This window comes from Notamacropus eugenii, chromosome 3 (genome assembly GCF_028372415.1).
Source record: "Notamacropus eugenii isolate mMacEug1 chromosome 3, mMacEug1.pri_v2, whole genome shotgun sequence".
Lineage (NCBI taxonomy): Eukaryota > Metazoa > Chordata > Mammalia > Diprotodontia > Macropodidae > Notamacropus > Notamacropus eugenii.
In genome coordinates this window covers 316,643,668-316,668,285 of record NC_092874.1, presented here as the reverse complement: position 1 = coordinate 316,668,285, position 24,618 = coordinate 316,643,668, and the positions used below count along the sequence as shown (strand labels likewise).

The following is a 24,618-nucleotide window of genomic DNA, read 5'->3' as shown; positions in this document are numbered from 1 at the left end:
AAGTTATAACTACCATGAGGGCAGACATGGAAGATTGGGAGCTTGCACAGAAGTAACTGGGGGTAGATTATTACGTTGCAGTGGGTGAAGGAAAAGAACCCTATGGAGAAGACCTATGGAGGTTGGAGACAGCCCACTTTCCTTCTTAACTAATCATCTGAGGGAAGGCACTATGTGACCCATTTGTCCACCTTCCAATTGGCTGAGTACATACCTCTTGGAGTCATACCACAGTCTCATCCACAAATCTCTAATGATTTGGATTATAGGTTTAAACCTGAAGGGACTTTAAAAGTCATCTAGTCGAACCCTTTCATTGTACAGATAAGAAGAACCTGAGGTCCAGAGAGGCACGCAGCAAAGCAAGAATCTGAATCCAGGTCCTCTGGACTCCAAAGCTAGTGTTCTTTTCACTGTGCCATACTGGACAAACTACAGAAAATGTGACATTTTTAAAAGCATATTTTTACTTGTGTCAATTATACTTAATTGGAAAGAAAGTTGATACCCACTGATTGCATAATGGCTAAACAAATTGTGGTACATGAATGTAATGGAATAAGTATTACAGTGCTACAGAGAAGCATGGGAAGATTTTACATGGCCTGAAGTAAGAGCTAAGAAAATAGTATGTGTGTATGTATATGTATATATATATATATATATATATATATATATATATATATATATATATATATATATATACACATACACATGTATATATAAACATATATACTGTATAATATGAAATATACAGACAAATATATGTGTAATACTATAAATGGAAAGAACAACCATAAAACAATTGATTTTCCCTTTTTGTTCATCTGAAACACTCCTCTGAAACTTAGTGATTTAGCTGATAAAATGTCATGAGTATTCTATTTTATTTTATAAGAGTTGTTTATTTGTAAAAGTGCTTAGCACAGTGCCTGGCACATAGTAGGAACTATATGCATGCTTATTGCCTACCCTTTGATTAAAGACTTATTTTTTTGTTTGGGAGACTTGTTTTTTGTTTGACAACTTTGTTGAAGTGGCTATATCTTCTGTAAACTTTTAAAAGTCTATTTGCTTTTCAGATATTCATTACTTTGTATATCTGGCTAAATTTCACTGAGTAAATAGTTCTGAATTCATAGTCTGTGCTCCTTAGTTTTGTAACTATCATATTCTAATTTCTGCTAATTTCATATAACCTCCCTGAAAAGATTATTGTAATTCTAATTGTTTTTCCTTGTCAAGTGATTTGTTCATTTATTGTAGCAGTTAGAAGCATAACTATGATGTGCCTAGGCATATGAAATCTTGAGTTCTTTCTTGTCAATGTACTGTGGATTATTTTGACTTGTATTTTACCAATTTTAAGTAATTTGAAGAAATTTTCTTTGTCAATTTCCTTAAACATGGTGCTTAAGGGTTTTTTTTTTGTTTTGCTAAATATATGGCAATATCAGTAGTACTAAGTTTTTTGAAGCATAATGATCTATAATTTAAGTCACTTTGTTCTAAGATTTTGAATGTCAGTGATTTTTTAGCCTTTTTCCAGATATTCTGCATGATTTGCAATTCTATTTTCTTTGAAATTCTTTAGATTTTCTACTAACATCACTAAACTTTCATTTTATTCTTTATTTTTCCTATTCTTTATTCATTTCTTTTAATTCTCACCTAATTTCCTTGGGTGGATTTTCTACTTTCCTCAAGTTCTATTTTTTGACCTTGTGATGTTCTTAGCCTTGCAAATTCTTGTTTTTCTTTGAATATGTCATTTATCTATCTGAAGATTGTTTTGGGAGTACCTTGCATGTTTTCTTTTTGCCAGCTGCATTCCTTCCAGTACTTGCCTGATTCATTTGCTTTAACATTGATATTCTGATGTGATCTCATCAATGAGAGTATTCTCTCCAGTTTTGCAGATCATAACTCATCCCTGCCTTCTCACCCTGTTTAAAGTATTGTCTATATTGTCTGATATATTCATCACAGGGGATTCATCCAACATGAACCTTTCTGTAGATGTCTTGATATTGCATGGATAAATACCATGTTAACTATTCTTCAATCTTACTCTATGGTATTTTTATATCATTTAAATGTTGTTTTGCTCTATTATTTTCAAATTACATTGGTGCTTTTCTTTGCTCATTTTGTTTTCCCTTTTAAGTATTTTTTGATATTTATGTTTGTTGGAGAAAGGGAGATATGGGTAAGTTTATATGAGGAGAGAGATTCCATTCAGTCCCTCTTCCTTGACATCTTAGATCAAATCAGTCTTGAATAGATTTTTGATAGACAGAAAGGAGAAGGTAAGGGTGTACTCAAAGGTGAGATTTCATGGATCTAGGTACAGTTGTGAAAATGGGCATGGCATGTGTATATAGTGATATGGAGACTGGTTTGGCTAGGGTAGAAGGTATGCATAGGAAGTTTGGGGAGATGTGGTGAATAGGGAAGGGGTTTGCATGGCAACAAATGGTCGCTATAGTAGTGAGAAAATCATCTTAGGTACATAATTTAAAACTAAGTAAAACTGCTCTGTAGGCAAAAAAAATAGACATTGAGGTAAAGACTAGGGCATGATAAACCTTGTATATATTACATTGGTAATGTCTCTTTTTGCCGGTATGCTTATAGAAATGAAAGCTTTGTGGAAGGAAACAATTGATTTTTTTTCCCCTTGAACTTCTGAAATTATTTTTTTTTACAGCACATTAGTAATAGGACCCAGGTAGCTATTCTTATTCCTTCCCTCCTTGTGTATGACTTTAGGGCTAAAAATGTTAACTGGCTTAGGATGTGGCTGCCACTGAAGTCATTTTATTTGGAAATGCTTATTGGATTCTGTCCCAATCTTTCAAATGGGGCTGCAGTGTATAATGGTAGTAAAGACGACTTTCTGAAATTTGGTCTCCTCTTTTCCATGTTTTAACCTGTGCTTCCAAGTCATCAGCTTGGCTAATGGTAGGCATAATCATCCACATGTAAGTAGAATGGCATACCCTGCTTATTTTACATGCTCTTGGTAATGTGAATTTATTTAATAGATCACCTAGTATGAATTTTGGATATGAAATTATTCTGCAGAGAAAAGAAAGAAGATCAGATCTTGGCAGAATATTTTTAAATATTAATTAAAACCATACCTTTTACCACAGCTCTCTAAAGTGATTTCAGCACTTCACAGACATTATCTCATCATTAATTTTCACATTCTTCTATAATAATTCTTTTGCAAGTATTTGGGGACAGAATATAGTGGATATTCAGTATACTAACAAGAAATTTAGGACATTTCCTGACTACAAATGAAATTTTAAAGTGAAAGAGACATGTCATTTGTTGGATGTTTTCTTTTCCATGCTTCCTAAGTAGTTACATTATAAGTTATATTGTCTTAGTGCACATATCTAATGTCATTGAATTTGGGGGCATCATGAATCTTCTTGGTGTTTTGTTTCTGGGGAAGAGGAGGAGGAGGAAGAGGTATAGGAAATATCGTTGGATCATAGATCTACATCGTAGATGTAGATCTGTGTTGTAGGTGAATTCTTTATATGTTTATTTATCTTTTCCCTTGCTTATGTTTTGGCAATTTGCCTTATGCAGGATTCTAGAAAAGAAATGTCTGAATCCAGGGTACTCCTCAAGAGTAGTTGGAAGGGTTGAGAGGCTCTTTGTTCTGTCTCTAGCTTTCTGTATGACATTGGACAAATGTTTAATCTTCCTGTAATGAACGTCATCACCCAATCCTCTAATAGAGATAATGTGTTTGGAGCTTTCTTACTGCATGGGGATGTTGGGAGACTTAGTAAGGTAATGGTATTGTATATAGAATATTAACCTTATTGGAAGAGACTCCTCAACAACAATACCACAATATCATGTTGATAAATTTAAACTTGATTCTCTTAGAATGTATTCATTTTGTAAACCACTTAAAATGTGCTTTTTCTGAATTATAGTATAGAATGGACAGAGAAGATGATTCTGGCCAGAATTTTTTTTTCCTTTTAGATTGTTCAAATGCCTAAAGAACCAGCTATCATGACAACTGGAATGCAATCAGAAGAACACTGGGAAAGATGATAATTAAAGGCAAGAAGCCAAGCCTCGTTATATGAACACTGTTTTGCTCCATTTCAAAGAAAGAAAGAGAGCACTTCAGCTGAGTTCAGATGTATAGACGCAATTGGAGACACAGGAAATGAAGTGACTCCTTTGTAGTAAACCAAAGTTTTACCAGATGGAGAATAATCAATTTTGTTTGTGCTTTGTTGTCTAAATAGAAGAAAGTAATTTAACCTTAACATACTTGTGGTTATAGTCTTTGGAATGTGACCCTTTAGCTTTAACGTTACCTCGTATACCAGAATCTGAATATATAAGCTGTAAGCTGAATCTGCCATTATTTAATAATCTTTAATATTCTGACATTCTCTTTTAGGTTGCACCCAAATTTTCTTGTCCTTTCTAGAAATTATTTTAATATTTAGGCCACATATCATTCATGAATTCTAAATAGATTGTTTCCTTCTAATGATCAGAATTGCAACTTCTCACATTTAAATGTGAGATGTGATGATTTGTATATTACTTTTTAAAATTCCTGGGGAACTAGACTGCCTGCAGGGTCATAGGACTTAGAAAGGGAAGGCACTGTAGAGATGATCTGGGACATCTCTCCTCCCTGCTTTTTCAAACAAGGAAATTGAGGTTAGAAAGTAACTTGCCCAAGGTCACATATATGAGCAGAACTGGGATTTAGAAAATGTGAGCAGAAATATTATATATATATTTTTTGGTATCCATCAGTTATTTTGTTTGGTTTTTTTATTGTTTTACTTTTGTTTCCTCCCCCTCCTCCTCCCCATTCCATCCTGCAGTTAAAAGTTTTACTACTTAGTTCGGAAATACTATCCAGAAAGGAAAACTCTCTTTTTGCTTTTTACATGCTTTAGGCCACTGAGTCTTACTCAAATTAAAAGTATGTATCCTGTTAAGAAAATATTTGTGTTGTAGCACATCTTTAAAATAAACATACAGAAATTCATTTAAGAGAATTGTTAAACCCAAGGTTCATTTAAGGCGCTGCTTCCCTGTCAGTCCACTCTGAATGTAGTAGCTCTTTAGGTTTCTTAGCCTAGGAAGCCTGCTTGCCTACTAGTTTCTAACAATTAAGTGATTTCCTACTTCATTCCAGGGCTAGGAGCCAAATGTTAGCTGCTGTGATGACTTCGGAACTCAGAAGTTATCCACCTCATTCCCTCCTCATTCACAGACGAGGATACTGACACCTGGAGAGTGTGAGGGAGCCGCTTTTGGTTAACAAGGGGTTAAGTGACTTGCTCATAAACACAATTAAGTAGCAAAGGCAGAATTGGAATCCAGGTTCTTTGACTCCAGATTCAGTTCTTTCTACTGTCTCCTTCTGTGAATGTTTTAAAAGAAGCTAAGTGATTTAAGGAGTGATTAGCTCTTTATTACTGGGAGGAAATAAATAGGTAGGTACCTTCCTCTAGACTTAGAAGTGTGAAGGAAATGAGAGGTTGATTTAAACAAACCACAAAAGAAAATAAAACAAATAACACAATCTAATTACCAAAGCTGCCTCTGTAATTTAAGTTTATGAGGCAGAGTTTCTGGTAGTGTACGAAGTTTTCATTTTGAGAATTTTTTAAAAATGTAGCTTAATTAGGATATAGAAATTCTTACTAATATTTGTAAAATATATTAACTTTAAAATTTCATTTTTATTTTTGGCTCCAAATTTTCTCCCTCCTTCCACTTCCTTACCAGTACATTGAGAAGGCAAGAAATATAATATCTATTACACATATGAAGTTATGTAGAACATTTTTCTGTATTAGCCACAAAACACATTAGCTTTTAATATTTATCTAACATTGTTAAAGCTTAATGCAATTTTTAAGTATGTAATTTTAAGAGGTTTACTCTACTCTTAAATGTATACCCAAGGAGTAATCCCCACCCACCCAGGCACATACATGCCCAGTTTTGTGAATAGGATTCAGTAAAATACAATTTACATAATAAAAATTCACTTTATAGAATGCCCAGCTGAAAGTCATCCTTTGGAAGAACATGAAGAAAAAATGAGTGCTTATCACTGGTTTCTGCAAAGTCAGGCCTCTCATAATGTCACAACATTTTCTTCCTTAAAAATCCTCTGGTGTCTAAATCTTTTTATCAAGGATTTTCTGCTCTCACGATATCATTTTCTTCTTAGATGCAAACACTGGAGAGAAAGATTAGATAGTATTCATCATTCTATTTAGGCTTTTAAAGGAATTTGTTCTTCTAGCCTAAGTGCATATAGGAGGCTGTGTTTGCTCTTCTGTAATATGATCTTGGTCAGGGTTTCAGATCATTGACTTAAGTGGTCAGAACCTATTGAAAATGCATAAAAGGACGCAGGTTCAGTGCCAGGATGGGTCAGTTTGTATTGTCTTTCATTGTGGGACAGGGAGGTTTGCATTTCCAGTCTCTCCCAGCAGCCACAGAGTGTCAGAATTGGAAAGGACCAGAGGCCACATAGTCGGTCCCATCCAGATATGAGCAGAATCCCCTCTATCAGTTAATATTCTAGGCCTAACAAGTGATGAGCCTTTTTAAAGAGTAATTCACTACCTGTCAAGACAACTCATTGCACTTAATTATTAGAAAGTGTAGAACAGCATGGTTGTTAGAAAGTTGGAAAGCTTTTTATTATAAAAATCCTGAATCTGCCTCTCTGCAGCCTCTACCCATAGCTCCACCCTCTACTTTCTGGGACCAAGTGAAACAAATCTATTATCTTTTCCTAATTGAAGACAAGTATTGGGTACCATCACCTTGTCCCTTTCCCCCCTCCTCCCCACCAAACCTTCTCTTCTCTAGGCTAAATGACGGTGGGAGCTTCTTCAGCCAATTCTGACATGCCCTGAACTCAAGAATAATACTTTGCTCTGCATTTTAGGCACAAGTTTGCCAGAAACAATTTTTATTAATCTAAAACCATTCTAAACCCAAGTATTTCTAGCTTAGAGAAGAAATTACCCCATACTGAATTTAGTCATGTCCTCTATACATCTCCCAAGATAACTTAAGAAAACATTTATAGGAATCTTGAATAAGTGGAATAATAAGTACATAATAAAATACAATTTGTAGTTCAAATTCTCCCTGCCTCATCTAACGGAATAATCATCACTTAATATTCTAAGACTTCTCTGTCCCTTCTTTGATCATTCCTTTAAGTAATCAGTGGCTTCCTCATATTGATGGGTACTTTAATCCCTTAAGAGAGGATAAAGACGATCCTTTCCTTGGATGAGTCACAACCTTTAATTCTTCTGGGGATACAAAGACGATGGCTTTACCTAGACTAAAGGTATCTCTTTTTCTAACTTTGGTTACCAGTCTTGTTCTATTTTCCCAGGCCTTTAGCCCACCTTTTATAAATTTTCTCAAAGGGAAAAGTCTTTAGCTTAGAGAAATATTTATTTCTTAATATTTTCAGTTGAACTAAAGTAGTTTTTAATATGCTTCCATATTTCTTCTATTTTGCGCTGCGAATAACCATTTGAAGCACAATCTGCTAATTTGAGGGTCTCGTTTTTGTACTTGCTAATCAGAAGCAAAATACATTCATTAACTCAATCCAGATTATGGCATTCTCTGCATCTTATTTTAATATATCAGATGCAGTAAGACAATGAAGGGGCAAAAACTATGCTAGATGCCATAACAATATGCCAAGTAACATGTCAAGTAACATGCCAACGTATCAAGCACTTTGCCTTGAACTGGAGTACAGAAAGTAATCCAGTAGGTGGGGACCAATGTTAGTGTTTAAGATACACTTGAGTCTCTAGCCTCCTAATCTCCTGACCTAACTGTCCCTGGGTGACTCAGTAAATAGAGCTGGTTTTGTCTCAGGGAGATAAAATAGTATTTGTTGTGTTTCATGTCTGACTCTTGACAATCCCATTTGGGTTTTTCTTTGCAAAGATACTGAAGTGGTTTGCCATTTCTTTCTCCAGCAACATCTGAGACAAACAAGATGAAGTGACTTGCCCAGAGTCACACAGATAGTGTCTGAGGCCAGATTTGAACTCAAGAAGATGAATCTATCAGACTCCAGGCCCTGGGAGCTCTATCCACATTGTCACCTAGTTGCCCACATTGTTATTATTATCCTCATTTTACAGATGGGGAAACTGTAAGGCAAAAGTTAAGTGAATTGCCCAGGGTCACACTATCGGTCTTCATTTTTGAAGAAGACCATGACATCAGAGAAATGATGACATGATGACATGACTTGACTTTGTTTTGAGTGAGGGAGGGCTATACTAGTGATAATCACTCTAATAACAAGCATCAGAGGCCAAAGTTGAACTTAGGTCTTCCCGATTTGAGGATCTGTGCTCTATCTACAACACAGCTACCTTTATCTCCAATTTGAAAAAAACTTCCAATTCACGGTTTAGCTCAATGAATCTTTTCATATACTGCAGCTACAACCTCATTTCATATTTTTGTCTGCAATGCAGCTGAATGGTTGTAAAGGTCCAAAAGAAGTTCACTCATTCTCTGTTCTATACCAAATATCTGGCATTATTCCAGGAAGCACTAATAAATAGATTAGGCTTTTTCAGGGGCTTGTTCTCTCTCATATCAGGATAGACTTTTCAGTTCTACAGACATCCTGAATCAGGGCCCACACTTCTTCAGTGGAGCCTTATATATGGAAGGCAAATAGCAAGTACCTGTGCTCCCAACCTGAGAACCTTCAAGTATAACTCTATGGCCATACCTCAGAAGGAATTCTCCATTTTTTAAACTGCCAGGCCAGTGTTCATGGTGAAGTTATCATGTATGGTCCAGAAAATTCTGGACCTCAGAGCATGATGTTCTCTAGCATTGGTGTATCCCATCCTCTTGGACAATTTTATACATTAACGCAAAGGAAAGTTCTCATGTCCATTGCCTAGTATAAGTCAACAAGCATTGGTTAAATACCTACTATGTGTCAGGAACTCTTCTAAGTGCTGGGGATACAAAGAAAAGAAAAAACAGTTACTACCCTCAAGGATCTTATAATCTAACAAGAGAGAGAATGTGCAAACAACTGTGTTCAAACAAGATATTTATAGGATAATTTGGAGACAATCTCAGAGGGAAGGTAACAGTATTCAAGGGGACCAGGAAAAGCATTTTATAGAAGGTGAGCTTTTAGCTTATTTCTGAAGGAACCCAGGAGGCAGAGAGGAGGAGAAAGGAGATTGATTACTCCAGGCATGAAGTCTTAACCAAGAACAGCAAGACCAGTGTCATTTGGGTTATAGAATATGTGGAGGTGTATGAAGTATGGTGTAAGAACTGTTGACCTGAAAGTTTGGTTAAGAAAAGACAAATAGGCATAAATGCATACAGTTTATTCTCTTAAAGCTAGCTGTTACGTGATCATGGAGCCAGAAAACTTCTGACTAATACAAGAGTGACCAGGCTTAAATCTGTTGAGGACAATCCAAGGTGGTCTGTGTCCCTCAGATTTATGATCTCCATGAGTTATTAACTAAGACCATGAGAAAGGAGTTTCTTAATTGCATAGGTTATAAATACAATAAGATAACAGAGTTGACAAACTTTGAATTGAAATTATGACCCAGGATATCTGTGTTTCTTTACCATTAACATGCCATAACATAGTATATGTCCACAAAATATTAAGATATGGAAAAAGTTCCATTATTCAAGATGGTGTCTTGGGTTAAGGGTCTCATAAGGAATGCTAAGTCAGCCCCATCTGGCTTTGTTGACATAGGAAGAGGTATTCTCTGAGTTTACTTCAGAGAACAAAGAAACTGTTAGGTCCAGGCTCTTCCTAATTGAAACTCTGGCCCTTATTAAAGTCCAAAACTGATATTAAATATATATCGGAACGCTGGAAAGGTAGGTGAAGGTCAGGCTAAGGGCGTTGAATGCCAAACAGAGGATTTCCTATTTGATCATAGAGGTAAGAGGGAGCCACTGGAGTTTATTGAAGGGGAATAGGAAATGTGTTTTGAGGAAGATCTCTTGGATAGTTAAGTGAAGGATTGACTAGAGTGGAGAGAGATATGAGGTAGAGAGGTAGAAATGATGTGGAGCTCTCCCAGCCTCCCCTGGAGCTGACACATAAAGCTCCTGTAAGAAAGACCATGTTGTTTTTGGGGGTTTTTTAGTCATAATCAACCGGTGATCTCTTTTTAGACCCTTGGTACATTTTAGACTAAAACTGCAGTGTTGGCTTCATCACACAGGTGGCCAATTTAATCTCGCGTACTTTTCCAAGGCAATAAGAACACTCAGGTGCTAATCAAGTCTCTATAGTGTAGTAGAGTGATGTGAACACCAGAAAAGATTTATGCTTTTAGGATAAATGTAATTTATCTTATTATAGGCCAAAGATGAGAATTTGTTTACTCTCTATAAGCTAAGGTGGGGCTATTCTCAGAGAGAAGCCAGGGTCTGAACCTAGAAAGAAAAGAGGAGAGTAAGAAGCGAAAAAGTGGATTTTAGAATGACATCAGCTAAGCTTGAAACTAGAAGTGAAGACTATTCAGTTGCTGCAGAGGACTGACCCTTGGGAACTAGAACCATATTTCTCTCATCAAAATAAACCAGTATTTTTTCATTAAGTCAAGGAAGTCAATGTGACAAGGCATGAAGAGATCAACATGAATCTACCATAACTACTGGAAAAAACAAGTTTAATCACATATACTCCTATAACGGTTAGAACTTTGATAGCTATTTACAAAAACAATATATACATGCAGAAAAAAAATCCAGTCTCTAAATTGTGTTAGTCAGAAAACCTCTTTGAGAGGTGAAACTATTGGGGAGCCACAGAAATGGTGATTTTTTAAAAATCCCAATGATCTAACTTCTTTCCCTGTTTGAAATTTGAGTATGATTCCATCTTGTCCAGAGCACCAGTACCAGGAACCGTGGCTAAATCCTATTACCTTAGAATATGCAGCAATGTCATTGTATGGTCCTCAGTGGTAAGGATTTGTGAATTTGTATATGACAGATATTTTGTATGCACACTTAAAAAATGCCTTCTTAAAGAATATGTCTGTGGTCACCAAGGTGGGAAGTGAGTGGCCGGTAAAAGGACAGAACTGTACATACATCTGGATGTTCCAAAATAATATTTATACATTTCAGCTTCCAGCTACACATTTCACAGCTCCTTCCAGGAAGTCATTCATCAGGAATTAGTGTATGATCTTTTTGTCCTTGAGATGGTAGACATGCTAACAGAAGGAACATACTCTATGACTAATATGGAAATATGTTTTGCATGACTGCACATATGGAAACTATATCAAATTGCCTTCTCAATGGGGGGAAGAGAGGAAGAGGGAGGGAGGGAGGGAGAGAATTTGGAACTCAAAGTTTTAAGAAGCAAATGCCAAAAATTATTTTTTACATGTAATTGGAGAAGAATCCAATTTTAAATAAATTTTTAAAAATGAAGGTACATGCTCTGGAGTGACAAATCCTCTGGAGTAGAGGAGAAAGTAATTAGTACGTCACCTTGTCCTTTTCCCTTGAACTCCGTGGAAGCAGTGGTATCAAGAACTCAGTACTGAAGGTCCTATTTTCTAGCCGTGTTTAGTGGTTCATGGTAAATCTGGGTACAAAAGTCTTTCAGTCGTTCCCTTTGTGACTGCTTTGGAGTCTTTTTTAGCAGTAGGATAAACTTCAGTTCATTCTAAAATCATATATAGTCCAATGATACATTCACCATTATAACATTTAGATTTTTAAACAAATATACAAAAACATAGCAAACTTGTATTATTATTTATACTATATATATGACACATATATAGTATATATAATATACATATATATACAATTAATCTTATATAGTAACAAAAGAAAAGGACCTATGCTGCTGTCTTGGTTTTGGTTTTGGTTTTTCAACATTATGTCCTTTGCTGATGAAGCAGGGTGTTGGGTTATTAAAGAAAAATTTCAGTCAATTTTTTGGACTGAATTAATATAAAATGGTCTCCACTTTGGTTCATTTGCATCATACCAAACACAGGATTAAAGTTAGGAAGGTATAAATGAGCTAGTCTGGTAGAATAATAAAGTCTTCTTGGCTAGCTAATAAAAGCTGTGGGAGAAGTTAGATAAAGTCATCCTTGTTCTCTTTGAAAGGTTAAAGATCACTGATCCTGGCCATGGAGTCAGTCTGGATCTTTTTCTAAATTTCCTGGCCATCCTGGCTTTGGATAGTACTGCTAAAAATCCCCCTGCTTGGGCCTACTTTCATTAATCTGCGGAAACAAAGATGCCAAAGTTTGTTCATGGCCTACACGTACTCCCGAACCACTTTCTTCCTTTAAAAAAAGGTTTTTTCAGTCATTAGAGGTTAAGTGACTTGCTTAGGGTCACACAGCTAGTAAGTGTGTGAGGCTGGATTTGAACTCAGATCCTCCCTGACTTTGGGCTGGTGCTCTTTCGACCTAGCTTCCCCTATCAATCTCTTTCAAACCCATTTTATACTTATTCAGGCAACTTCATATATTGAAATGTCTCACATCAATGAGAAGGAGTCTGCAGGCAGAAATGACAGAGAGTGAAACCAAACAGTCACAAGCAAGTTTAACAGTCTTAAAGACGGTGATCTGAATAGACTACGACTGTATGGTTTTAGTTTTAAAAGGAATAATCACAAAGGAAGAAGTAATACATTTATTAAAGAGAGTGGAGTCTAGTTCATTTTCTGATTACAAAATATTCTCAGTCCTTGTGAACTTGACCGCTTTCAGACTTTGTTTTCTGATAGCACTTCCAACTTCCCAACATCTGTTGTACTATTTACTAACCCCGAATCAACTCCTTGACAGATAATACAGCTTTGAATACTTTCATAATGAGAGGAACAATACCGGCTGTGCCTTCAAGAAAATTGTCCCTACAGTTGTGATAGCATAAATCAACTGCAGTATTCAGATAAAGAAGGATATCTTGTCTTACATGCATCACGCCAGATAATATTTCCCTTAATTACAGTATTTTGGTATGGTATTTTCCAAAATTATAATGCAAGAGACTTAAAACCATGGCACTGAAATAAAAAACACCACAGGACTGAAACATTAAATGTGAAATAAAACTTAGTGTAATCATAATACTAGTCTAGGTGCATGCCTCTCCAAATTAGAATTGGAAAACATCACATTTGGCCACCAATTCTGGTGTTCTCTGCTTTTCTATGTTCTGTGCATTCAGAAATCAGCTTAGAGTTAATTATCACTTTTAATTTCATAGGTACAAACATATGGCATCAGCAATAACTCCATAAAACACAGACCAACTGCCTGTGAATGATTATTGTCCCTAAAAGGGCAGGTAGGTGGACCAGTGGGTAGAGCTTTGAATCAGGAAGACTACTCTGAGTTTCAAATTATGGAAAAAATAACAATATATCTATACTTTGTAAAGATTTTTAGCATAAATGCATATTGTACTTTGTCAAAGGCTTTTTTCCTTTATCCATATAATTGTATGGTTTGGAATGTATTTAATTTGGTTAATTATATCATTTATTTTCCCAGTATTGAACGATTTGTATACCTCGGGTATAAATACAACTTTAACATTAGTATTAATTAGTATAAATTAGTTTTTTTTGTGGTAAAAATTGCTGTAGTCTTTTTGCCAATATTTTATTTTAAAATTCTGAATCCATTTTCATTAATAATAAAGTTCTATTGTTACCTTTAAAAAATTTTCATTTCCACTTTCTGCAGTTCCTGGGCTTTTCTTTTTCAGTCTTTTTTCTTCTTGGACCATGCTGGACATGATTATGATTGCTGGCAAAAAGGAGAAGACCTTATGTCAGTCCCTGATTAAGTGAGAAGCCATTAATTCTGCTTTCCTATGGTTGGTGTAGCGGATTTTGAAATCACTTACTTGAGCTCTAGATGAGCTAAAACCACTATGTGCAGAATCACATTTTTAAAAAAAATGTTCTACTTTCAAGAACATCTCTATGTATTTCTTATTTTTGACCTTCAATTCTGTGTGGTCAGGGGAAACTGGCTTAAAACCTTTTTTTTTCCAATTACTGACTTTGATTAACCCAGGATAATTATTGCAAATCACCGAATTGGACTCTGCTTTATATTGATTTAATATTTGGTTTTCCTCTTTGCTTTCTAATACTGTTAATTTTTCAAAGTCTTCTGCCTTTTTCGAATTTTGTTTCAGATTGTGTTTTCAGAGCTGGTTTTTTTTCTCCATTGAAACTTTTCTTTTTTGCAAACTAAGCCCAAATTTCTTTGTGCCTCTCAGATCCACCCCCATACTTAGCCTTTAGGCAATCTGAGGTGAAACAGCTATGCAGTTTCTTCCTTGTGGCCATGTAAAACATTTTCCATTTGGTTTTTTCATTAAGAATTTGCAAATACACGATTTATTCTAATTTCTTTTAGGTGATCCTGCTTTTAATTGACTAGGCAATTCTTTCAAATCTTCAGAGCTCATAGAGATCTGGCAAATCAAACCCTTCCTAGAAAATGAAATTCTGCCTTTTTTTTCCTTCAAAAATTATTTTACTTGTCTTTCCCTGGGGCAATTCCTTTTTTCAAGGTGATTTAAAGCCAGCCTCCTTCTCTCTAAGTTAAAGAGGACCATATTTACCTAGCAGAGTCCTTAAACTTCAGATAAATCTAGTGGCTACTAGAAGCTACAAACTGCAAATTGCAGAAAACCAAACAAAGTCTGCCAAGACCTTTCTGCCTGCCCCATTCTTTGGTTCTTTCCTCCTCATATCAGCTTTCTGGATGGGGCTCTTAGTTTGCCAGGTCTGTATGCTATGCCTGACTGGGGCCAAACTGGTAACCACCAGGTTCAGGATAAGACCTAAATGACACATATTTCGACCAACTAGTAGCTAATAAAAGGAAGTTTCCATATCTCTAGCATGGAGAAAAGCAAGGATACAGTGTTGATTCATTTAGGCAAAGCTTCCCTGACCTTTCTGTTGGCCCATGGTCCTCTGGTCAAAAGCAGAAAAGAATAATCCCTAACTCTTCATGGGCTGATCTTAGTACCCAGTGGTTTTAGCTTTAGTCCTCTGAGCCAATGAAGTCTCTAGTCAATAGTCAATAATAAGCATTTATTAAGTGCCTGCTCTGTGCCAATTATTGTGCTAAGCACCAGAGATACAAAGAAAGACATCCCTTTCCTCTAGGAGTTTACAGTCTAATTATAATTATAATCTAACAGAGGAAGAGAGCACACAAAAGCTGAAAACTGAGGGGTGGGGTTAGGGGTGGGGTAAGCAGCCAGGTTGGGAAATATCTGAGGATGTGAGAATTTCAGATCTGATTTCATCTTGTAGAAGGATGACTGTGGAGAGCTTCAAGTCCAAGAAGGTAGTAGGGGAGGAAATAGCAGAAGTGAAGTCTCTGGGCACCCTCCTTGACTTGTGTAGGGTTCCAGTGTTCCAGTTTTCCACCTTCTTCAGTCAAAGGGAGGGAGAGGTTCCAGGAGCAACGGGTGAGCATCTACACCTCAGAAATCAGCAAATGCTACAAATTAGAGTTTGATTTATTGTTTCATTGATTATCTTATAGTTAAGAAGGTGATGGAAAAAATGGTAATAATTCAGAGTAACTTTAAAAGTGTATTTTCTGGGTCCTCACTGCCTGAAGACCAGGTAAGTCACATTTTCACCCCACCCCTGGGGTTCTCTAGTACCTTTAGTGGGAATGGGGAGTGTCTAGACCCTCTGCAAGTGGCAACAGCCCTCACTGATGGGGGTCCCTCAGTTGTAGGCCCCTTTCCTCTCATTCCATTTAGCTACCAACAGTCAGATTAGCATTTACAGAAATACTTTTACTTCAACAGGTATAATCACAAATATGTCAATTCTAGGATGGACAATACAGCATGTAACTATTTTAACGTGAGCTCTTATACCTTAGAAATCAGCAAATGCTACAAATCAGGGCTTGATTTACTGTTTCATCGATTGTCTACTTAAGAAAATAATAGAAAAAATATGAATAATTCAAATTAACTTTAGAAGCATGTTTTTCAGAGTCAGCAAGACCCTGGTTCAGAGAACATGACTATGGGGACATGTCAGATCAAACAGCCTAAGACAAGGTCTGTGCTTTCTTTTTGCATAAAATCATATGATTTTGAGCAGATAGGTACCTTAGATCATCTAGTTGACGAGGTTCAGGGGCACTAGGGGAACCCCAAGATACCGACAGTCCGGATCGTGCTCGAATGAATTCAACTCAAGCCTTAAAGCCAAAGAAAACAAAGTTTATTATAGATTCGCCAAATTGGGTTGCCTCTTAAGGAGCATGCTTGTGTTCACAAGCGGGCCAGAGAGAATCTCAGCTAGACTGAGAGTCTGAACTGGATGGCATCTGAGAGCCTTCACGGAGGCAAGATGGGACTTAAATACAGAAAAGAGTATAGGAGGGATCTGGGGGGGGGTGGTCTGGTAGTCCAGGGTGAAGGGAGGAGGGGTTTAGGAAGGGTCTTGAGAAGTCCAAGGAGGGAATCCAAGGAGGGTCAAAGGCTGGAAACAGCTGAAGGCTATCAGGAGATATCAGACAATGGAGGGTTTGGGTGGGAAGCAGGTGGGGCTGTAGGGGAATGGATACAGATCTTGATGGGAGTGGTCGGCAGCCTGGGGAATCGAGGGTGGGGGGGGGGGGGGGGTGCAACAGAGACCTGAGCAGAATGATAATGAAAGCCCATGGGCTTCCTGAGACTGCCGGAACAAATGGGAAGCTTAGATTTGAGTAAGAAAGGCCAGATTAAGTGGGAAGATTCAAGCGGAGCTCAAGGAGGCTCCCAGAGTCTGAACCCCATCATAGTCTTGGTGGCAAAGATCTGTGTGAACTTTCCTCATAACCCCTCCCTTTCAGGAAGGTGCCTGTCGTGACTTTCACTCTTTCCAGCTCCCCTTTACTATTATCCCTTCCACATGGTGACTTTCCCCATTGAAGTTTCAATATATTGAGGGTTAGCATAAGAAATTAAATGGGAATTTTGGGGGAATTTTGATGTAGTTGCAGATGACACATAAAAGACTGCAGATGACACGGAAAAAGGTTAGAAACTCAGAAATGCATAAAATATATGTATAGTATTGTATATTATCAACATATTTTATCTTTTAATACCATAATGATTCAGACTTCTTCTCTGGGACAAAGAGAGGGATAGAAAATTTTACATGGACTTTCCAGATCTTGGGGGTGCTACATCCCTAACCCCTGAGATGTGGAAAGGATAACTGAAATTATCTTCTCATTTGATGAAAACTGGACTTCAGAGGTTAGGTGACTTTTTCAAGGTCAAGCAGCTAGTGATTCCAAATTTGAGTTCAAGAGGCTTTGCCTGTCCAAACTTGCCTAGCAGTGAGATACCCAGCGTAGCCATCCACAGCGGTGAATGTTTTTTGCAGTTGTTGGTGGGGTGTGGGGGGAGGGATTGCATTTCCTGGATGGCCTCAATAAACAAAGACGTGTTTGGATTAGGCTTTGACAGCTGGGTGGATAATATTCTAACTATCTGTCATAGTTAACCACTTGAGCTGCCTCGTTCTTTGCTCTTTTTTTTTTTTATTGGAGTTTTCTTGGGCTTCTTGCCAGCCTTACATCCAGCTGTCTGACTGCTTTAAAAAAGGGAAATTTTTTGGGTTGGGGGAACTTCAGATTACCGACAAAAGAGACACATAGAATAAATCCCCTGTCTGTGAGTGCTTGGGGACAAGCTCACAAGTGACTGAATTGAGGCCATCTGTAGTGATCCTTAATAAGTGGCTGAAAGGGTGATTGGGAGGTTAAGCCCTATTTAAATTGAATCTAATCCAGTTAAGCAAATTTGAAAGCACAATTTGAAAGCCCAGGCTCGTCCCGGGTTTGGAATTCTGTTTTATATGGGGCTTCCTGTGCTGGCCCTGTGGGTGAGATGAGATGAGGTAACCAGCATGCAGTAGTGGCAAAAGCCAGAAATCAGAAAGAGTGGAGCTCAGATCCTCCCTTGGACAATTTATTAGTTGTGTGACCCATGATAAATCATTTAACCCCTGGGCCTCAGTTTCCTTAGCTGTAAGAAGAGGGGGCTGGAATATTGTGCAACGATCAACTGCCGTAGACTTAGGTCTTCTCAGCAATACAGTGACCTAAGGCAATTCCAAAAGACTCCATATCCAGAGAAAGAACTATGGAGCCTGAATGGAGATCAGAAGTATACTTTTTATTTTTGGTAGTGTTCTTTTTTTTTCTTCTTTCCTTTTGCAAGCTGTAAAAATTTTTTGCAAACTGCTTTCTTCTTTCACATTGCAAATATGGAAATATGTTTTATATGAGTGCACACGTATAGCCTATATCAATGCTTACCATTTCAGGGAGGGGGGAGAGAAGGGAGGGAGAAAATTTAGATCTCAAAATTTTATAAAAAAATATGTAAAAAATTATCTTTACATATAATTAGAAAAAATAAAATACTATTTAGAAAAAGGAGCGGACTGGAATTGATGGCCTCGGAGGTCCTTTCTAATCTAAATCTTTGATTCTATTACTGAGTTCACCGGTGGCTAAAATTCTCTTATAGGCACATTCTATGCAAGATTGCCCCAGTCAACACTGTTTAATAACCTTTTTTTGTCCTAGCCTCTGATTTCATTTTTTGAAAATATAATATGTTATTTTTCCCCAAGGACATGTTAAAACAATTCTTAAACATTTTTTTTAAAGTTTTGAGTTCCAGATTCTAAGATTTTATTTTGAGGTAGGAATTTACAGTGAGGGAATTTTCTTTACCAATTCAAATCTTCACTTGCTTTGCAATTTATAGTTCTAAAGAGCTGTTTGGGGGCAAGAAGAGGTGAATTGAGTTGCGGCAAGTCAGCACAGCCAGTACATACTAGTGTCATTTTAAAAACAGCATTACCAATAATATACATTATGATTGAACCTCACCGTTATAGTTTCCAAACACTTTTGTAACTGCCTTTGACCGATCACCTGTTTGTTGTTTTCCCTATGAGTTGAATTCATTGGTTTTCTAGAGACTGATTAACATGTTAGCCAGGGTATGCCTAAAAGTGATTTCAGAAGGCAGAAAGAAACCTGGTAACCGCTAATGATAATTAACAGGTGTTTTGCTTATTCGTGATGAATCTTATGTCAGGAATTCAAACAGATTTTTCCATAAAGATGGTATAGGTGGTAGGTAGGGTAGATATAGGAGGATGAGGATAGGGAGAGATCGTACCATCATTGACTTAGTATTAGAAGGGAAGCTATCTAGTCCAGTCCTCTCCTTTTATAGACAAGGAAACCAGCCCAGGGATGTGAAGTGACTTGTCAGATGGTCCAACAGGTAGTAAGGGTTAGTGGCAAAATTTGAACTCAGATCATCCTGCTTTTGATCAACCAGCATCAGAACTAAGGGGGTATTTAGTATATCCTTCATTTCTTGTTGAAAAAAGCCAAGTATAAGGTGTAAGAAGACTAGAAAAGTAGAAAGGGGGCTACGTTTTGAAGAATTTTAAAGGTCAAACAGAAGAATTTGTGATTTGTTCCTAGTGGTAATAGGGTGCCATTGGAGTTTATTGAACAGAAGAATATATGGTCAGACTTGTACTTTAGAAAAATCACTTTGGTGACTATGCAGAGTATGGATTGGAAGAGGAGGAGACTTGAGGCAGGACAGTCAACTAGGAGGTTGTTCTGATAGTCCAGGTCAGAGGTGATGAGGACATGAAGTAGGGTGATGGCCATATGAGTATGGGAAGGGGATGAACGGTAGAGATGTCATGGTGGCAGATTTGGCAACTGATTGGATATATTTGGTGAGTGAGAATGAGACATTGAAGATGATACCAAGGTTGTGAGCCTGGGTATGTAGAAACTGAGATGGGGATGGAGGAGAAAATAAGTTCTGTTTTGGTCAAGTAGAGTTTGAGATGCCCATAGAACATCCAGTTCAAAATGTACAATAGGTAGTTGATGATATGATCCTAGAGTTCAGGAGAGAGAGCAGGGCTAGATATTTAGATGTGGGAATCATCAGCAGAGATGATAATTTAAACCTACAAGAGATGATCATCAAGGTCATCCAATGAGACAGTGTCAACAGAATAGAAGGTCCCAGGACAGAGTCTTGAGGTACCTCCACAGTTAGGGAAATATGACATGGATGACGAATCAGCAAAAGAGACTGAGGAAAATAAGGAGAAATTAGTAGGACAAAAGCCCAGAAAGGAGAGTATCCAGAGGAAGAAAGCAATCAACATTGTTGAATGCTGGAGAGAAGTTACTTGATAAAAATTGATTTTAAAACACTTGATAGATTTGGGAATTAAGAAGTCATTGACAACTTTGGAGAGAGCAGTTTTAGTTGAGAGAATAAAGTCTGAAGCCCAAGTAGAAAGGCAAGAAAAAAGAGAGAAAGTGATTCGAGACAGGTTTTTCCAAGAGTTTGTCTGTCAAAGGGACATGAGAAATAGGACAATAACTTGAGGGGATGGTAGGGTCTAATGAGGGGTTTTTAAGGATCAGAGAGACTTGGGAGTGTTTGTAGGTGGCTGCAAAAGAACTAGTAGATAAGGAGTGACTGAAGATTGTAGAAACCAATGAACATGATGATTCAAGAATCAGAAATCTAGATAAGATTATCACCAATATGACCTATAGGTCAACTTTTTTTTTTTATTAGGCATTCAAATCAACTATTCTATAAAGGAGAGGTATAGATATTAGAAGAGAGGAGATTGCTGGGGAAGTAAGGGAAGTAGAATCAAGGATACATAAAGGGGAACCTGGGAAACATAGAATGGATGGCAAGAAGTGAGAAGGGCATTCAAGGAAGAAAATGATTTGAGAAATATCTTGGAGGTAGAAATAATTCACCTTTATGTAGCTCTTGATAAAGCTGCTTCCTCACCACAACCCTGTGAAATAGGTAGTTGCAAGTTTTATTGTCTGTTTCTAAATCAAATGATTGATTTTGAAGAAAAGACTTCTAATTTTTGTTTCCTGAACTAAGTTTACCCAGAGTTGCAAGATTCTCTAATAAATCATTGAGCATCTGATCTCATTTGCTTCCTTTTTATTTGGGTAAGCCTCAAATGTCAGAACATTTCTTCTCTTCTGTGTGCACTGACCCAGATTTTCACTCTATGGAATTTGGGATTTAAAAAAACAAAACACAAAAGCTGCCTCCAAAGCCACTATAAACAGAGTTTATTTAAATGTATTTAAAGTTTATTTAGTTACCATTTTATAAAATTAGGATCTAATAGCATATGTATTTTGTCAATTGTTCAGATATTTACCTTGGCCATTGCCAAAGTTTTTACATTACTCTTGTAGCTTTCTAAAGAAAAAATTTAGTGCCCCAGAAGAGCAAGTCTCATGCTTCATTCTGAACTAAACAACCGAAGCTGTTGCAGAAGAGTTGGATCAGTGTTAGAATTTATTAGTTTAGAATTTATTAATGTTGAATTAACTCATAACTCTCTAGTTATTTTCGAAACAGTCCTCTGAGGTCAATCAGTGTAGCAGTCCCATTTCACTCATGAGAAAAGCAGGTCTCAGAGAAGTAAAGTGACTTTCCTCGAAGATTCTACTGCTGCTAAATGGTGAGATCAAGTATTCAAGACTCCGATCTCCTGGCCCCACAGTCCAGGACTCTTTCTCTTACATCACCTGGCCTCTATTCCTTTCATTTCCGTTTTATCTTTCCTTATGTTGTCTTTGTTGCAGGGAACCTTTTTCTTGTTCCAGAGATGCACATGCTGAGATGTGCAGCAAGTCATGACTGAACAGAACCGGGGAGGGGAATTCCTAGCCAGAAGAATTCTGCTTGAAAATACACTGTAAAGCCATCCCTAAGTGAGAATAAGTCATAATCATGACCGAAAGATGATTTCTGCAAATAAATGACCTTGACCCATGACCAGGAATAGGGCAGTTGAAGGAGAAACTTTGGTGCTTTGTTTTAAAGGGGAAAGTGCCCTCTTAACTTGGGGTTCATAGATCCTCAAGGTATCTGTGGATAGATTTCAGGGGGTCTGTGAACTTGGATAGGGAAAAAGTTTACGACTTTACTACTAACTGAAATTTAGCATTTCTGTCAATTATTCAAAACATGATTCTGAGAAGGGGTTCATGACTCCAAATGGTAGAGAAACCCTACTTTAGATGAGTCTAACTGAAGGAGTATTTTGAAACAGAAGAGAATAGTAACTATAAATATTTATAGCCAGGATGTTGGGGTGTGACTCTAATCTGAAAGAGTAGCTTTAGTTGATGTGAAACAGGTTTACTTATTTGCTATGTATGCCCTTGGGGCTTCTAGGCAAAAGGAGATTTTAAGTGTAGGTCTATTTGAATCCCCTCCATTTTAGAGAGACACCCATTGATAACCTTTGAAATATCCCCTGGATTGGCTTATGTCTGAGTTTAGTTTAAGACTTTGATCTCTGACAAATTGAAAATACCTCAAGGATGCTAGGCCTTATCAGTTCTTTCCACATTAGTGTGAATGAGTTTATCAGATCTTTCCTGTTGATAATCTGTGAAAACTCTTGGAAAACATGCTGTCCAAATGTTCAGCTTCTTATCTTCTTACAACCAGGTTTTGCATGAAGCCAGAACAGAGAGCCCAAAAGTCTACTTTGTTATCTGAAAGACGTAAGGAGAGATTTCCAGAGAAGGAAAAGGACTCAGAAGGGAGGAGAGGCAATTGTGGGCATAAACACGTTAAAAAAAATGTACATGGTGAATTTGAGGTTCTTAATAAGTACTAAATCATTCAATCATTATTGCTTCTCCCAAATATTATTTAAAATATCAAGAAAATTGGCAAATGGGGCCACTTTTAACTGAAAAGGCTTTCCATACCCTTCCTTTCCTTTCCCTTTCAATCCAACTAAAATAGGAAACTTCTGGCCCTCCTGGAAGAAAAAAAACATCTGTAAGGCAGCTGTATCTCCATGATGAAAAGCCTCACTTATTCCTGCCAGTAGCAATAGTTTTACTTGGCTTTTCTGTCCCTCACTTCGTCTGCTATTTAGTATGTATGCCGAACTATGGCTTCCAGCTCTTTATATGCTGAGAAAAGGTTGAAGGGATGGCTTTTGCTATGTGACATTGGGCAAGATGCTTATCTGGGCCTCAGTTTCCTCCTTAGCAACATAATGGGAAGTGGAGTGGTTTAGGTGATCTGCACCGTGTCTTCTAATTGGAGTCCACAGACTTAGAAGCTAAGGCTCTCTCTTTCATCCTGCTTTGAGGATTTGGGAAAGTAATTCAGTTCAGTTAAAGACTGCCTTGTGTTCTATTGCAGCAGCACAGATGCTGATGGAAAGTAAGCAGGTGTGAGGAAGTGAGAGACAAGGATGTGACTGCCAATATTGTTAGATTTGTTTAGACCAGTGAACGTAGAAGGGGAATTTTTTGCTATTTGGGTTTCCACAGGAGCCATCAAGAGTTCTGCCCTCTTGCCCTCCTCCCAAGTAATGTGACTGTATTCTGACAGTCATATCATTTGGGTCTGTCGGATGCACAGAAAATAATTGGAATATCAAGCTGAAGACAATATGGCCCTATGGAGACAGTGTAAAATTTAGAGACCCTGGGTACTTGAAGCTGGAATCCCCACTCTTCCTCTTATCACCTGTGTAACCTTGGAAAGTCATGTTTTGGCCTCAGTTTCCTCATCTGCAGAATGAGCAGATTGAACTCTAAAAACTCTAAAAACCTTTCCAGCTCAAGAGCCCTAAGATGCTGTATGTGGAATGACTTTTTCTTACTTCTGCTTTGTCCAAAGAACTTCCCGGTACCATCTTTATCATGATAGAAGAGGCCTTTACTCTGTACTTAGAGAGACTTCATCTCTTGAAATTTGGAGCAATCTGAAGCATGACAGCATAAGTTTTCAAATGAGCAAGTAATTTTCTACTGGCTGTGAATGCTGCTTCCTCTTACAGAAAACCTCCTGATTTCTCCAGTTGATAGTTCCCAGCCCCATACTTTGTATGCACTTTGTACTTAATTTTCTATTCATTTGTGGCTTCCCTGCAATAGACCTTGAGTGCAGAAAGGCTCCTCATGTTTATTAATCTTTGTCAGATTAAGAATGCCAATAAATGTGTACATTTTTTATGTTGCCATGAAGTCAGATTAACAGAAAAGCAGAACTAAAAATGAAGGCTCCTCATTTCTGTGAGAATGCTCTCCATCACACTCATTAGTCCTCTTGTTTTCCTTTTAATCGCTAGCAGCTTTTTATTCAAAAGCATCTATTAAATGTCAACTGCATCGTGCTAAGCTCTAAGGATACAAAGACAACCTGTTCTGATTCCGTTCACTTCATTCTGCATCAATTCATAGAAGTCTATCCAGGTTTCTCTGAACATATCCCTTTAATCATTTTTATGGCAAAATAATATCTCACATTAATTTGTTCAGCCATTCTCCAACTAGTGGTCCCTTAATTTATGTGTTCAATCCTTTTTTCAGTTGTATCCTACTCTTCATGACCCTAAGGATCTGAGGTCAG

General features: G+C 37.3%; 1 protein-coding gene and 1 long non-coding RNA gene across 9 annotated transcripts in view; one reads left to right on the top strand and one right to left on the bottom strand.

Moving 5' to 3' along the window:
• The window catches only part of FRMPD1 (FERM and PDZ domain containing 1), a 224,057-nt gene that overhangs the window by 106,068 nt on the left and 93,371 nt on the right, over window positions 1-24,618 (top strand). Inside the window, exon 1 of one of the 5 annotated variants that reach the window (XM_072596758.1) lies at window positions 11,951-13,422. The exons of 3 other annotated variants lie outside the window; for them this stretch is intronic. The gene's annotated coding sequence lies outside the window, so the exon portion shown is untranslated. Of the gene's footprint in view, window positions 1-11,950; window positions 13,423-15,606; window positions 16,189-24,618 lie in introns of those variants that run through there. One more of the 5 variants, XM_072596764.1, reaches the window with a different exon arrangement.
• The window catches only part of LOC140496682 (uncharacterized), a 29,679-nt gene continuing 10,553 nt past the window's right edge, over window positions 5,493-24,618 (bottom strand). Inside the window, exons 2-6 of one of the 4 annotated variants that reach the window (XR_011964370.1) lie at window positions 16,240-16,331; window positions 13,792-15,608; window positions 11,593-11,770; window positions 9,029-9,053; window positions 5,493-6,259 (exon numbers count right to left, since the gene is read on the bottom strand). This is a non-coding gene — a long non-coding RNA (uncharacterized lncRNA). Of the gene's footprint in view, window positions 6,260-8,818; window positions 9,054-11,592; window positions 11,771-13,791; window positions 15,609-16,239; window positions 16,332-24,618 lie in introns of all 4 variants that reach the window. The other 3 variants (XR_011964368.1, XR_011964369.1, XR_011964367.1) reach the window with 3 other exon arrangements.